The sequence below is a fragment of the Colius striatus genome, chromosome 7 (genome assembly GCF_028858725.1).
Source record: "Colius striatus isolate bColStr4 chromosome 7, bColStr4.1.hap1, whole genome shotgun sequence".
Taxonomy (NCBI): Eukaryota; Metazoa; Chordata; class Aves; order Coliiformes; family Coliidae; genus Colius; species Colius striatus.
The window spans coordinates 4517476-4531110 of NC_084765.1; positions in this window are offsets into that span (position 1 = coordinate 4517476).

The window sequence follows — 13635 nt, forward strand, 5'->3', positions numbered from 1 at the left end:
ACTAGACTTCCAGAGTTCCTTGAGCTTTTCTCAATCAACTTGTTAACCTGGACAAAATGAAGCAACAGAAAAGACTACAGATTTGTTGTGCCTCTATTTATGCCAAATATTCCTTAGAACTACATCTGTGTCAGATACAGTGGAAATTCTGAAACCTGTTCACAGACTTACCAATTAATTGGAGGTACAAATCAAATACCATTTTGAGTCATCTGGTTACCATCACTGAAAATCTGCACTTAAAGATTGCTGCTAATTCACAGAAGAAAGGCATTTACTTCAATACTAATCTCCAAGGCCTATTATAAAGGAGAAAAACAATCCTGTCTCCTAAACCCCTACCCATATAGACTCTGGAGCTCAAAACTGGGGTATCAATTGCTATCAAGAGCTACTATGTTCTTATATAAACTCTAGAACCTCAGAAGTAATTTAGCCGGCATATCACTGCAGCTCTGTGGGTTAGTCAAATGCCAGCAAAGTGCTCTCAGCTCTACCTATATCAACTAAAGCTGGACAATAGCTCAAAAAGAGAAAGTAACACTTTAACATGCATATAATCATCAATGATATAAAGCTACTATTACTTACCTAAAGGTTCAAATTAGGTAGTCTATACACTTCAACACTTGAAACACAGGAAAGGAAAGGAACCCTATCATTCCACTCACTGAGATGTTATGGGAGCTTTACTGAAACAGTCAGTCAATTTGCAAAGTGCTTCTTCCAGTGAGTGTGATTATTTTCACAGCTACTGCCATCAAACTCTGCTTGTGCAGGTAGTTTTCTGAAATGAATTGGTATTTTCTTTGGACATAATATAAAAGCCAGAAACCAGAAGAAGCTAGCAGCAGCACAGAGCAACAGAGCGAAATAGAAAAACATCTGAAGTCTCCAAGAAAAGGATCAGAAGCTAAAATACATCATGAAATATTTACCTAAAGGAGTCACAACAGTATCATCAGCTGACATTTACTCAGACTTAATACTGTACAATATTAGTATTCAAAAAAAGAAGGAGATTGGGGGATAAATCTTGCCTATATGAATAGTCCTATTTAGATCACAGTGCCCTTTTCAATGAGATGAGTAGCTTTAGTTGTAAGTATATTAACACTCTTAAAGGACCAGTATGAAAAATTTTCCTATGCTGTTATTCCAATGAAACACAAAAAGTCTTCCCATGGCATTCCACAGAGCATTTGCCTTCTACATGTTACCACCTTCTCATCTTCCTCTCTATTCCCTACACTTTTCAGTTACTTTATGTCACACTATTCAGCATTTCATTCATTGTTTGCCTACTCCATATTGTCCATTCACTGCTAATGTCAGGTTTGAGTTTTGTATGCTACTGAATGGTCAAAAAGAAGTCAAGGAACCTTAAAAGCATACAGAATTAATATTCCCATGACTCTGTCTTAAACAGAGAAGAAATAACATACACCATTATTAAGTCTTTTGGCACAATCAGTCATCCAGGATATTCAATTCCAATGCCAGGAGCAGACCGTGTGCGTCAGCTGCAGCACGGCAAAATTAAGAACAATAAGAAGTTGCTCAGAAATGGAAATTCAAATGGTTGGAAGGCAGAAGTCAGCTCCTGACATTACCCAGACCCAAAAGACTCTTCATTTTTTTCTGAACCTGGCCAAAATACACAGTGAGAATATAAAGTTTAAAAGCAACCTTAGAATGGGCGATATTTGGCCATGTCCAGCTGATGTCAACAGGAACATCCTGCTGAGCAGACCCTATGTGCACAGATGCACAGATGCCTCTACACAGATGCCTCTGTGCCAGGAGGAATCTTGGGCTGGCCCCAAACACTCAGGCACAAGCCTAACATAGGAAGTACTGCCCACTTGGAGGGAGAATTTCCTGGTTTATACGAAATGCATTAATTGTTTAGGAGATCATTCTATTGCTGTAAGCAGGTTCAGTTTCAAATAAATACATGCAATATATTCCTCCTCTCTGCTCCCTCCTCCACACAAAGCTCCCCTGCTAAAAGCTACTCCCCAGGCTGCCAGGTGTTCAGTAACACCTCACATGTGTGAGGATGAATCAAAAAAGTCCGTGTGGCTGGTTTCATAGTCTTAACTTCACCACTATCAGTAGTTACAGAGTCATCCATCTTAGAAGCAAGACTATCTGCAAATAACCTCCAATTTGTGAATGAGTTGCACGACTGCACTTGCTTTTATTTATACCCCTGCTATAAGATTTTATGTTTTACTGGCCTCATCAGTTTGACTTCATTCTGTTTCAGTCACCAGGTACCAGTGGTCTCTTTTCTAGGTCTACCAACCACCTAGATCCTTGAGGCATGAATAAAAGTCAGTGTGAACATAAATTAAGGAAGTCATTGGCAGTAAAACATACAGACTTCAATTGTTAGCCACCCTCTTCTGTCCTTTCAAGGGAAACTTGCACTGCTTTTGCAAGAAAGGTTAGTGGCAGTCTGTGGCTATCAATCAAACCCTGCTTAGTTCAGCATTTCATCAAAGTTCTCATGATCTTTCTGTAATCCTGGAAGGCAATGCTTGTAAATTTTTCATGGGGTACGAATCCCAGTCAGTCTATCAGAGTAGCTGGTGGGTTCATTTCTGCAAACCATTAGACCTTTCTCCTGTCTAATAATCTGTTCTGTCCTCGGGCTCCTAAAAAATTCTTGTATACATCACTGGCATAGCAAGCGTTGCCTGAAACCACAACTTATTGCCATTTTGAAACTTTTGATAACTTTGTCTTCTGTGGAACATGCAGCCTGAAAACAAAGATATAGACTTGGTGCTTCAAAATAGAGAAGAAAAAATCTGAGCAAGCCCACCTACGCATGGTCAACCATCATGAACTAGTCCCCTACACAACAGTCAGTGTAAGCACACATCCATTCAGCTTTTCTCCCAGTCTAAAAATGGTACTTTGGATATTGTCAGCTCACATTCTTTATATACTCACAGAATACATGATATACCAAAGGAGAAAGACATTTTGGCAGGTAACATTGGCAAGAAATGTCATGCTTAATGAAAGTTTTGTTTTTCTTCTGGCTTTTCCAGTATCTTGACTTAATGGACTTAAGTGTACTTGTTTTGTATTACTTTTATTATTTGTGTACAGTAACATACTGTGGAAATGTAATGGCCGGTTATTCTGTCATTGCTTTCCTGCTGTTTCCCTTAAAGAGATTCCTCTATATATAATAGCAAGGAAAAAATTAGGTACATTGTAAGGATAAATCCATTTACTCAGCACAAAACAGAATATCATCATTGGCAATTTATTTACTATATATTGTAACCATTTCCCCCTTTTCAGCCTTTTACTGTATATGAAAACTAAAGGACGAGCGAAAAACAGGAGGGAGAAGTACGTTTTCTTACAGGTACTATTAAACCAGAGTTGTCCTTCTAACAGCATGAACAGTGTTTCCAGATGCTTAAAAAAATCAGTAGTTCTCAGGGGGTATTTTAGTGCATTACAGAACTGATGTTCTGATTTGTAAACCTAGTTGTTCATAGAATACAACCCTTGTACAAGTCTGTAATCAGAATATAACATTAACACATCCAAAACCTCCAGTATCAAATATTCATAAAAGAGCTTTTTTTAAATGGATCAAGAATTATTTAAATAGTTTGAAGAGTAATTTCATAACCTGAAATCATAGAATAATTTCAGTTGGAAAAGATGTTTAAGATCACCAAGACCAATTATAAACCTCACATTGCTATATCTGCTTCTGGCTAATTTGTAAGGAGAGAAAAAAAAAGGAAAATTCATTAAGGTTACTATTCATTTTATATATTTGGCATCATGTACTATTTAACCTTTATTTTAAAAGTGATGGTGCATCATTGTAAAGGATTAAAACAACTATACTCAGAGGAAACTTGCACAGAGTTGCAAGACAGTGAGTTCCTCGGGCTGACTACCTTCACTTGCACTGCTATAAATTAGACAGACTTCAAAGCAGTGTAAAACAGACCTTCCTTTTCCGCTTTGTATTCCTCTAGAATAGCAGTTGGTAGGCCAAATACATTTGTCACTGGTACAGTAAGAACATAAGGACCAGCAAAAGCTATAAAAATCAAGTTAATAACTTTTTTCCTATGACAGGTCCATCAGATTTGGAATCTATTTCATTCACATTTTAGTGATGATTAAACTTTTTATTCTATTGAATTTCTCATGTAATCTGTCAAGAATTTTGTGGACACTAATAACCTATCATCTCAAAGGTACAGTAATTAAAGGCCTTGTTTTGACAGAATTGTTACAATCCTAGCATCCTGCAACTAAAGTGAGAAAAGCAATTTAGTTCCAAACTAGAAGGTAAATACCTTCACATTGAGACTAGAAAATGCACTACTGCTTTATTGGGAGGTGCAATTTTACATATTTTTATACTGGCAACACACAACACAATTAATTTCTTTTTTTCAGACAGTAGGAGAACAAAAAAACTCAAGAACAGTCCTTTCCTGTCTGGACTAAAATGTTGCCATTCAGAGTAAATAGATGCTATTACATATGTAGTGATTGCTTCATTGGCATTCCACAGCAAGGGCAGATTGCATTAGTACAGACAAACCAAACAAGGCTGCCAAGCATTACTATTTTGCTGAAGTATAGGAGAAAGAAAGTTTTGAATTTTATTTACTTAAATCTAGTTTTGGGGGAGAATATGAGCATCTTACTACACAGGAAGGTTTTGAGAATTTTAATATGGAGTGTATGAACTCCCCACAGAGGGGCTTGCAAATGAAAGTAGCACAGAATAAATGCTTTTTCCATATGAGGAATTCTTGTAACTGCTAGACAGTGAACTCGGCCACAAATTCTAATTTCTGAGGTTATGTTGTTCTATCTGTCTGGTAGTTGTTTTCTGCATTTTATTTACACTTTAAGGATTTACTTCAGCTCAGTTATGAAAAGTGAACTGAAGAGTATAATAAGATCTTATGTATTTCATGTTACTATCCAAAACTGTAGAACGGATAGCAAAGGATTATCTGAAACTTGCTCACTGAGTTTGTTTTATTTCCAGTTGACATATAATCCAGAAGATACAATAAAACATAACAAGGAACAAGACTGAAGAATCACATCAAGATGCAATCTCATGAAAGATTAAGAGGCTATGAATGAAGATGCAATGCTTATTAAGGACTTGGGATAATAAACAGAATTATTCACAAACAAAACCAATCCATCAAAGTGAGTTGAGATTGAAACTGCATTTCAGGGGAGCCCAGCTCTTCTGCATTCAGTCTTCATTACACGGGAACAGAAAGCCATAAACTATGTTGGGAGTTGTCTTAGCCCCTTGTAAAACTTCACCTGTCATTCTTCAGCACAACTTGATTACAGAATGGAGTTTAGTTAGTAGACTTGTCCCCAGCCAAATTATATTTTCCTTTGTTTGAATATGATTAAAAACTCCTTTGCAAAGTGAAACCTAGGGATGCAGTAACTGCCCCACACAAGCCTTGTCCAAGCTGTGAGACCCAGGGGCTCCACAGTTCGTGTTGGCACATCATTTGTGTGCCCCTGGGATCAATGTTTTTACCAGGAGAGAGACTATATTCCTCACGTACTGCTCCTGAGAATAATACTAAGTTTTCATTAGACGTTCCCCCTTCGCACATCCTTGGAGCATGGCCAACAAGGCAGCCCCATTAAATCAGTGTTCTTAAAATAGCAAAAACACAGGAATCTACAAAGAGTAACAGTAAGAAAGAAAAAGAAACTCCTAGGTAAATCTTTGCAAACAGCCTGATGTCTGTTTCTAAGAGCCACATTTTAGTAATTCACACATTTTAAGGAAGTTAGGCATACATATCAAGTCTAGTTCCTTCTGCAACACTGTTTAAAAGGTTTGTTCTCTTTTCAATTATTTAAGTGTGGCTTGGTGTACTGGGATATTTAATAACTGTAGTCTCATTACTCTAGTATCACAAGCAATAGCTGACATCATTCCCTATAAGCAATGCACTAAGCCCACAGAAGTAAAATATTCTCTGTGCATTGCCATTAACCTGAGAGATTAAAACCTGTTGTTTTCTCCTCTACAAAGCACTTCTGTCCCTAGTGACACTTGAGGTTCCAGAGAATGATGATGGGGGACCGCTACCTACATTAAACGATCCTGCAAAGCCCTCAGTGTCTTAGGGTTCTGGCTGCTTAAATGGGAAATCTGAAGATGGTGGACTCTGAGGTCACAAGGGTGACTCAGGCATTTTTGGTGAACTGTCTAGACACAATTTCTCAGCAACTCTGTTAAGTTCCTCCACATTAACAACATTGTGTCTGCAAGAAGGATAAAATTAATAAGACCCAGGAGCTTAATAAATGAGTTCTAGAAGTGCATGATGGCATTGGGCAGGCCCAGAGTCTCCAGCCTGCTTTCTTTGTGCTCAAACTTTATTCACTCCAGCTCCCAGGGGCAAACTGCTGAACAGAAACTCATCTGCCTGTCACGTTGTACTTGACAGTCCTTGACTTAACTATTTTCATTGGCTTCTGTTGGAAAGCTAATACTGCTTCTCAGAGCGAAGACGGGCATTGTCAACAAAAGAACCATGCAAGCTGTAATGCACCTGACAGCTTGGTGAACTTTTATTCTCCAAAGTGAAGAATTTGTGAAAGGATAAAACAGAAAGGACAAAATCCTAAGGTGTAATAATTCTGTGACTGGTACAAATACAGAGTTTCCTACAAATATAACTTGGAACAGAAGAAATTGTCCTCTTAGGCCAATATAGCCCCTGACAGCACAAGGAAAACTTGCAACTACTTCCAGATAAAGGATTGGTTTTAACTTCTGGGAAAAAAAGTACAAAGATTTTCAATGCCTTTGGTACACTTTCTCAAAGAACTAAATTTTCTTAAACTGATTTTCTTTTTCCCCTTTGTTTTTGCTTATAAACCATCCATCAAGGTAATCTCTACTTATTACCACATTTGCAGCCATCACAACAGGGAGATGTGCTGGTGAACAGGGAGTGAACACAAACCTCCTGTAAAACAGTGTATTTCACTTTCCCATCTTCTGTATTTGCTTTTTTATTTTCTTGTAATAAAATAATTTAATTGTACTTGCTAGGGGAAAGTTTTGCTATCCTGTGGATATAATCTTGTGGATTTTTTTTGCATTTTAATGCCAGGAAATAGAATTATTGGTAGTAATGCTGATCAAGGATTTGGCAGGTAGGGAAATGCTGAGCCAACTACTCTTACTTTAGTATACTGAGGTCTGACACTACATTATGCCTCTCTATGGTTCCATTATCAGTAATAAATTGCTGGGACTGTGTAAATAGCATTTGTCAACAGGATTTGGGGGTTTTGGTACATCTGAAGGATTTGAGCTATGCAATTTCATGTTAGTCATTTTTGCTAGTGTAGTATTTGTAAATCTTTGTGAAAGCTTGGGGAAAAGTCCCATAGTAAGCAAGTTGTATTTTATTTACTTGTTTTCAGTAGCATTGTGCTTGAGAAAAGCATAATTCTTCTGACGTGGCACAAAAGTAGCATTATAAATAAAGACAGTCAAAGTAGCCCTTCCACTCCATACAATATGATAAGACTTTGCCTGAAATCCTGGGTCAGGACTGGGACATCTCACTTTAAAAGATGTGAGAATCTATTTGAGAAATCTATGGAAAAGCATAAAAAAAATAAGGAAAATTCTAGAAGAGGTGGAACATACACAAGGAAACCCAGGAAAAACTCTCAGTATAGACTACAAATGGCTGAAGAGACAGCACCAACTATTAAAAGGGTGCCACAAAGAGGAATGGAATAAACTGTTCTCCATATTCAACTGGATGAGGCCAAAAAGCAATGGACACAAATTGATGCAGATGCTTGGATTACATGCTAAAATAAAGTCTTCCTAACCATAAACATAGAGAAGTTTTAATATTTCCCTGAGAAGGGAAGTGGATTCCACCACAAGAAGGTTTGAAAAAACTTCCTAGAGAACCACAGTGCCATAAATAGTTTATGTCCAGCAGAGAAAGGACTGTCTAGCTTCCTATAGTCCTTTCTTAGTCACTTTGATTATGATCCAGTAATAGGAACACGTAAAATGAGACTGGTCATTGAAGGTGGGCTTGGGACATTGGCTATGCAACCCTTTGCTTCCTTGAACAAAAGGGGATTAACAAGCAAACAGGACTAACAACAGCACAAAGGTGAAGGAACAGCAGGTGGTTGTGGGGCTTTTTTCAGTACAAAGCAGATAATTTCTGTTATGAATATGACTGACTTGCACCAAGAAATTATTTACTAAGTTACTTCTTTGGATGATCTATCTATTACCCAAAAAAATCCTATTCACAATAGTGTCCCCTCATAGGCAGAAATGACTATCACTGATTGTGGGCACTATACACATCCAAAGTGATGTAACCTTCCTCTCCAAGAAGAGGTCAGAAACTTGGGCAATTTTCTTCCTCCACCATTCCTGAGCCAGTGTAGAAGCAGAAAGCAGCTCTAGACTCTTTACACTGAGGGTTTCAAGGCAGTAGACTTCAAAATGACAATTGATTTTCTAGACAGAGGAGTCCTAAAACTTGTGAAGTTCAGATAGATTTAATCTACTGCATTTCTCTGAAAAATCAGTTAGCATACTTAAAGCTGTTTGATTATTCAGACACAATCTATCTTTGGCAAATCCTTGGTTCTTTTTCCATCCTTTTTTCTTTATCTCTGTTTCTTTAATTACAACTTGTCTGCTGCATATCCTTCAACCACAGAAATTATAACAAGTCCGTAACTGCTTTATCTCTTCCTTCAAGATCCCTTTTAAATTCTTGCATTTTGTTGAGGTTGGACTAATGACACTACAGTTGCCCAGATCACTATTTTACAGTGTCACACAAGGTTGTACACGATATGGATTAGAAACAGAACTAAAAATAAACATGAGGAAATACAATGGGTAGAGCTGAAAGAGTAATGTCTGGCTACAACTGAAGACCTTAAGTACCAGATTTGTAAGACTGTAGGATCGTCATTCTTGGTCCTGAAACAAGAAGATTGCCCTAATGGAATTTTCAGACAATTGGTACTGCCAACTTTCAAGAGAATCAATAATATCATACCATAAAAATCCTGAAATAGAAATTAAGTTCAAATACACAATGTGCAAGATGAACTTCAGGGCAAAACCTCCAAGCTTCTTTTTATAAACTAGGAACTCAATTTGAAATGACTAAGGGAGATAATGACTGTTAAATCATCAAAAATTACCCAGAAATGCAAAAGTGGATGTAAAGACTGAGTATAAAATACTGTCCTTTCAGAATAGCATGTCCTATCTATTCCTTTTATATCACTAGTACTCCTACAGTAAGGATATTATACAGCAGAACTAGAAATATTAGTACAACTCACGGTGAGATCTCAGGCTACTATTTCACAATCAGATAAACTGAACTGAAACAAGTATAAAGGCCTGCTTCGATAGAGAGGGTAATTGAAAACTTAGGAGCAGAATCTGGAAAAGACTGATCTGATTAGTTAATAAAAATGGAGGCTGGTGGGTAATATCTTTACTTGCTTAAATATATTTCTATTAGTACAAATGCAAATAGATATTGACATAGATAATAAAATTCAACAAGAAATTAGAATAAGTTTCTTAAATTATGACACAGCCTTCAGCAGAGATGGGTCTGGGAGACCTTGAAAACATATTGCTTTTAAAAGGAAAGAAAATAGAAATCTAATTTAAAGATAAGCAGTCAGCAGAGTGGGAGTAAACTTTAGCACCATAATCCTCAAACCCTCAAGGGAAATTGGTAACCTCCCTCGAATGACTCCAAAACCCACTTTGAGGGAAAGGAAAACATGGTACAGCAAGGAAGCCAGCAGGAAATCCAAAAGAGGGAGAAAAGAAAGTTAACTCAAATACTTTACACTTACATAGTAGCTTTTCAGATCCACATTAAACTAGAATATGTTGGTAACTCCATGTAATTTAATCATATTTCCCCCATGTAAAAGTACTGAGAGTTAGGCTATTCACATATTAGTTTCACTGAAATAGCTATCAAGATATTGTGATTTCACAGAATGGTTTGAGTTAGAAGGGACCTTTAAAGTTCATCTAGTCCAAGCCCCTGCAATGAGCAGAGACATCTTCAACTAGATCAGCTTGCTCAGAACCCCATCCAACCTGACCTTGAATGCTTCCAGGGATGGGGCATCTACCACCTCTCAGGGCAACTTGGGACAGTGTTTCAGCACTCTCAAGTATAAAAAATGTCTTCCTTCTATCTAACCTGAATCTACCCTCTTTCAGTTTAAAATCATTATCACTTGCCCTATCCCTACAGGACCTACTAAAAAGTTTGTCCCCATCTCTGGTATAGGCTCTTTTTAAGTAATGAAGGCTGCAAAAAAGTTCTCTTCAGAGCCTTTTCACCTCACAGCTGAGCAACTCCAACTCTCAGAACTTCTTCATAGGAGAGTTGTTCCAGCCCTTTGATTGTTTTTGTGGCCCTCCTCTGGACTCACTCCAACAGGTCCATGTCTTTCCTTTGCTCAGGATCCCAGAACTGCAAGTGAGGTCTCCCAGAGCAGAGTAGAATCACCTCCCTCAGCCTGCTGGCCATGCCTCTTTTGATGCAGCCCAGGGCGCGGCTGAATTTCTAGGCTGTGAGTACACATTGCCAACTCACATCCAGCTGTTCATCTACCACCACCACCAAGTCCTTCTCTGCTGGGCTGCTCTCAATCCCTTCATCCCCAGCCTGTGTTGATACCAACGACTGCCCTAATGGAGGTGCAGGACCTTGCACCTGGCCTTGTTGAATCTCATGAGGTTCACACAGGCTCACTTCTCAAGCTTGTCCCAGGTCCTTCTGGCATGTCAACCACACCACGCAGCTTGCTGAGGGTCCACTCAATCCCACTATGTCCTTGATAAAGATATTCAACGATCCTTATCCCAGGCCTTTGAGGGACAAGACTCATCTCCATCTGGATATTGAGCCATTGACCATAACCCTCTGGATGTGACCATGCAGTCAATTCTTCATCCACCAAACTGTCCACCCATCAAATCCATCTCTCTAATTTTGAGAGAATGATGTTGTGGAGGACTATGTCAAAGACCTCACAGCAGGCCAGATCGAGAACATCTGTAGCTCTTCCCTTGTCCGATGCTGTAGTCACTCCATCAGAGAAGGTAACTACATTGGTCAGGGAGGATTTGCCCTTGGTGAATCCATGTTTGCCATCTCAAATCACCTTCCTGTCCTCCATGTGCCTCAACTTAGCTTCTGGAAGGATCTCTTCAAGGATCCACAGAGGTGAGGCTAGCAAGTTGATAGTTCCCCAAGTCCTCATTTCTACCTTTTTTTAAAAAGGGTAAAATGTTTCCTCTTTTCCAGTCACCAGGGACTTCACCTGACTGCCATGGCTTTTCAAATCTGGCTTTTTTCAGACTGGCTTGGCAACTACATCAGTCCATTTCCTCAGCACTCTGGGATGCATCTCCTCACGTCTGAAGAAGGTATATTCAGTTTTCTCAGGTGGCTACAAACCTGATCTTTTACAACAAGAGGACTGCCTATTGCCTGGCTTAAGAGTTAGAGGAAGTTTGAGAGGAACAAGACTTTTACCTAAAGCACTACACTTAAATGAATTTTAATTTGCAACTAAGTAAGTAAAGTTTGACCACTAATTCATTGCATTTTCTCCCCATACTGAACATGCTAGAGAAAAAGGACAGATGGATAATACAACCACATAATAACTCAATAAGACTGGGTTTCAGACAATCAGCTAACAGCTAAGACAGTATTCTCCTGTTCACAGTCTCTAAAATACATGGATTCTAAGTTTACCAAAGGTGCTGAGGAAAGACAAAGATGATGAAAACTACATCTAAAACATGGAAACACAACAGAAAGACTTCCAAGTGAATTTAATATGTATGAAATTTTCTCCAGATCACACGCAAATGCTGGTGCAAGTGATTAAGAGACTGGAGAGGGACAGTATTGGGTGACTCCAAAACAAAAGCATGCACTAGTCAAAATCTCCCTGAGCATCTCAAAATAGTCTGGTATAATACTGGCACAATTTGTTTTAAGTTCCATCCCGTAGCTTTCCTAGCCTTTTATATAGTAGACAATTATAATGTTGCTAATTCTATTTCTATGGTACGTGTACCATAGCACCATGAACATGTTTTATGGTACTATGTACCAGAGCACATAGCTCTTGGCAAAGTGTCAACCCACAATAACAAAAGGTATTTGATTTTATTTTCAGAATTCTGCCTGTACAATGCAATTCATAAGCTCCCCTTCCCTTGGTGATCCTCTGTCCCACATAGATACTTGTGTAAATCTGGTAAGCTGATAGATAGCAAAGAAATGGAGAAGAAATAAAATACATAAAATCTCCTTTAAATGCCTTGGACATTGAAGTTGTCAACTCGAGTATAATTATGAAGTGAAGTGATGGAAAAATGATCAATGTTTAAGTAGTAAAAATATTATTTGCCAATTCATACTTTCATTTGTTATTATTCATGCCTGAAAAAAATTGGAACAAAACATTCCAGTGTGTATGAGGTTGAGCACATGTTTAAATGCTGTTCACAGTAGGGATGAACTCATTTGTTTAGCTGCTGTTCACAACAAGAATCCAATACTAAATTTGCAGGTATGAATCAGTATAAACACAGCAGTGCTAATGGAGGAATGTCAGCTTTTACATAATCAAAGAAGCACAATTTGCCATCTGAACATGACCCAGCAGTGTGCCCAGGTGGCCAAGAAGGCCAATGGCATCCTGGCTTGTATTAGAAGTAGTGTAGCAGGACCAGGACAGTGATTACGCCCATACTCAGCACTAGTGAGGCCATATCTTGAACACTGTGTTCAGTGCTGGGCCCCTCACTACAAGAAGGACTGTGAGGTGCTGGAGTATGTCCAGAGATGGGCAACAAACCTGGTGAAGGTTCTGTAACATTAGTCTGACGAGGAGCAGCTAAGGGAGTTGAGAGTGTTCAGCCTGGAGAAGAGGAGCCTGAAAGGATATGTGATCACTGTCTGCAACCACTTGCAAAGAGGATGTAGTAAGGTGAGGGTCAGTCTCTCATCCCAAGTAATGAATGACCGGGCAAAAGGAAACAGCCTCAAGTTGCTCCATGAAAGGTTTAGGTTGGAGATGAGGAAGAACTTTTTCCCCTGAGAGAGTTTGTTTGACACTGACACAGGCTGCCCAAGGAGGTGGTATAGTCTTCATCCCTGAAGATACTGAGAAGTTGTGCAGATCGGGTGCTGAGGGCCACGGTTTAGTAATGGACTTGGCAGTGTTAGGTTACTGGTTCAACTCAATGATCTTAAAGGTCTTTTCCAACTGGAACCATTCTATGACTCTATACATTTTTCAAGGACATTTCCAAAGATAAGAATAATGAAGCAGCTTGATTGTATACTTTGTACAGGCTACTGTCAGATTAGTTTTCACCTTGTCTTGTTAGGAAAACAAATATAAAAATATTAACATCTCTACTTAATGTTTTCATGAGAGAGCTCTATTTTTGTGAAATGAGATTTCACGTTATGTATACTTCAAGGTGTCTTGCAAGAATGCATT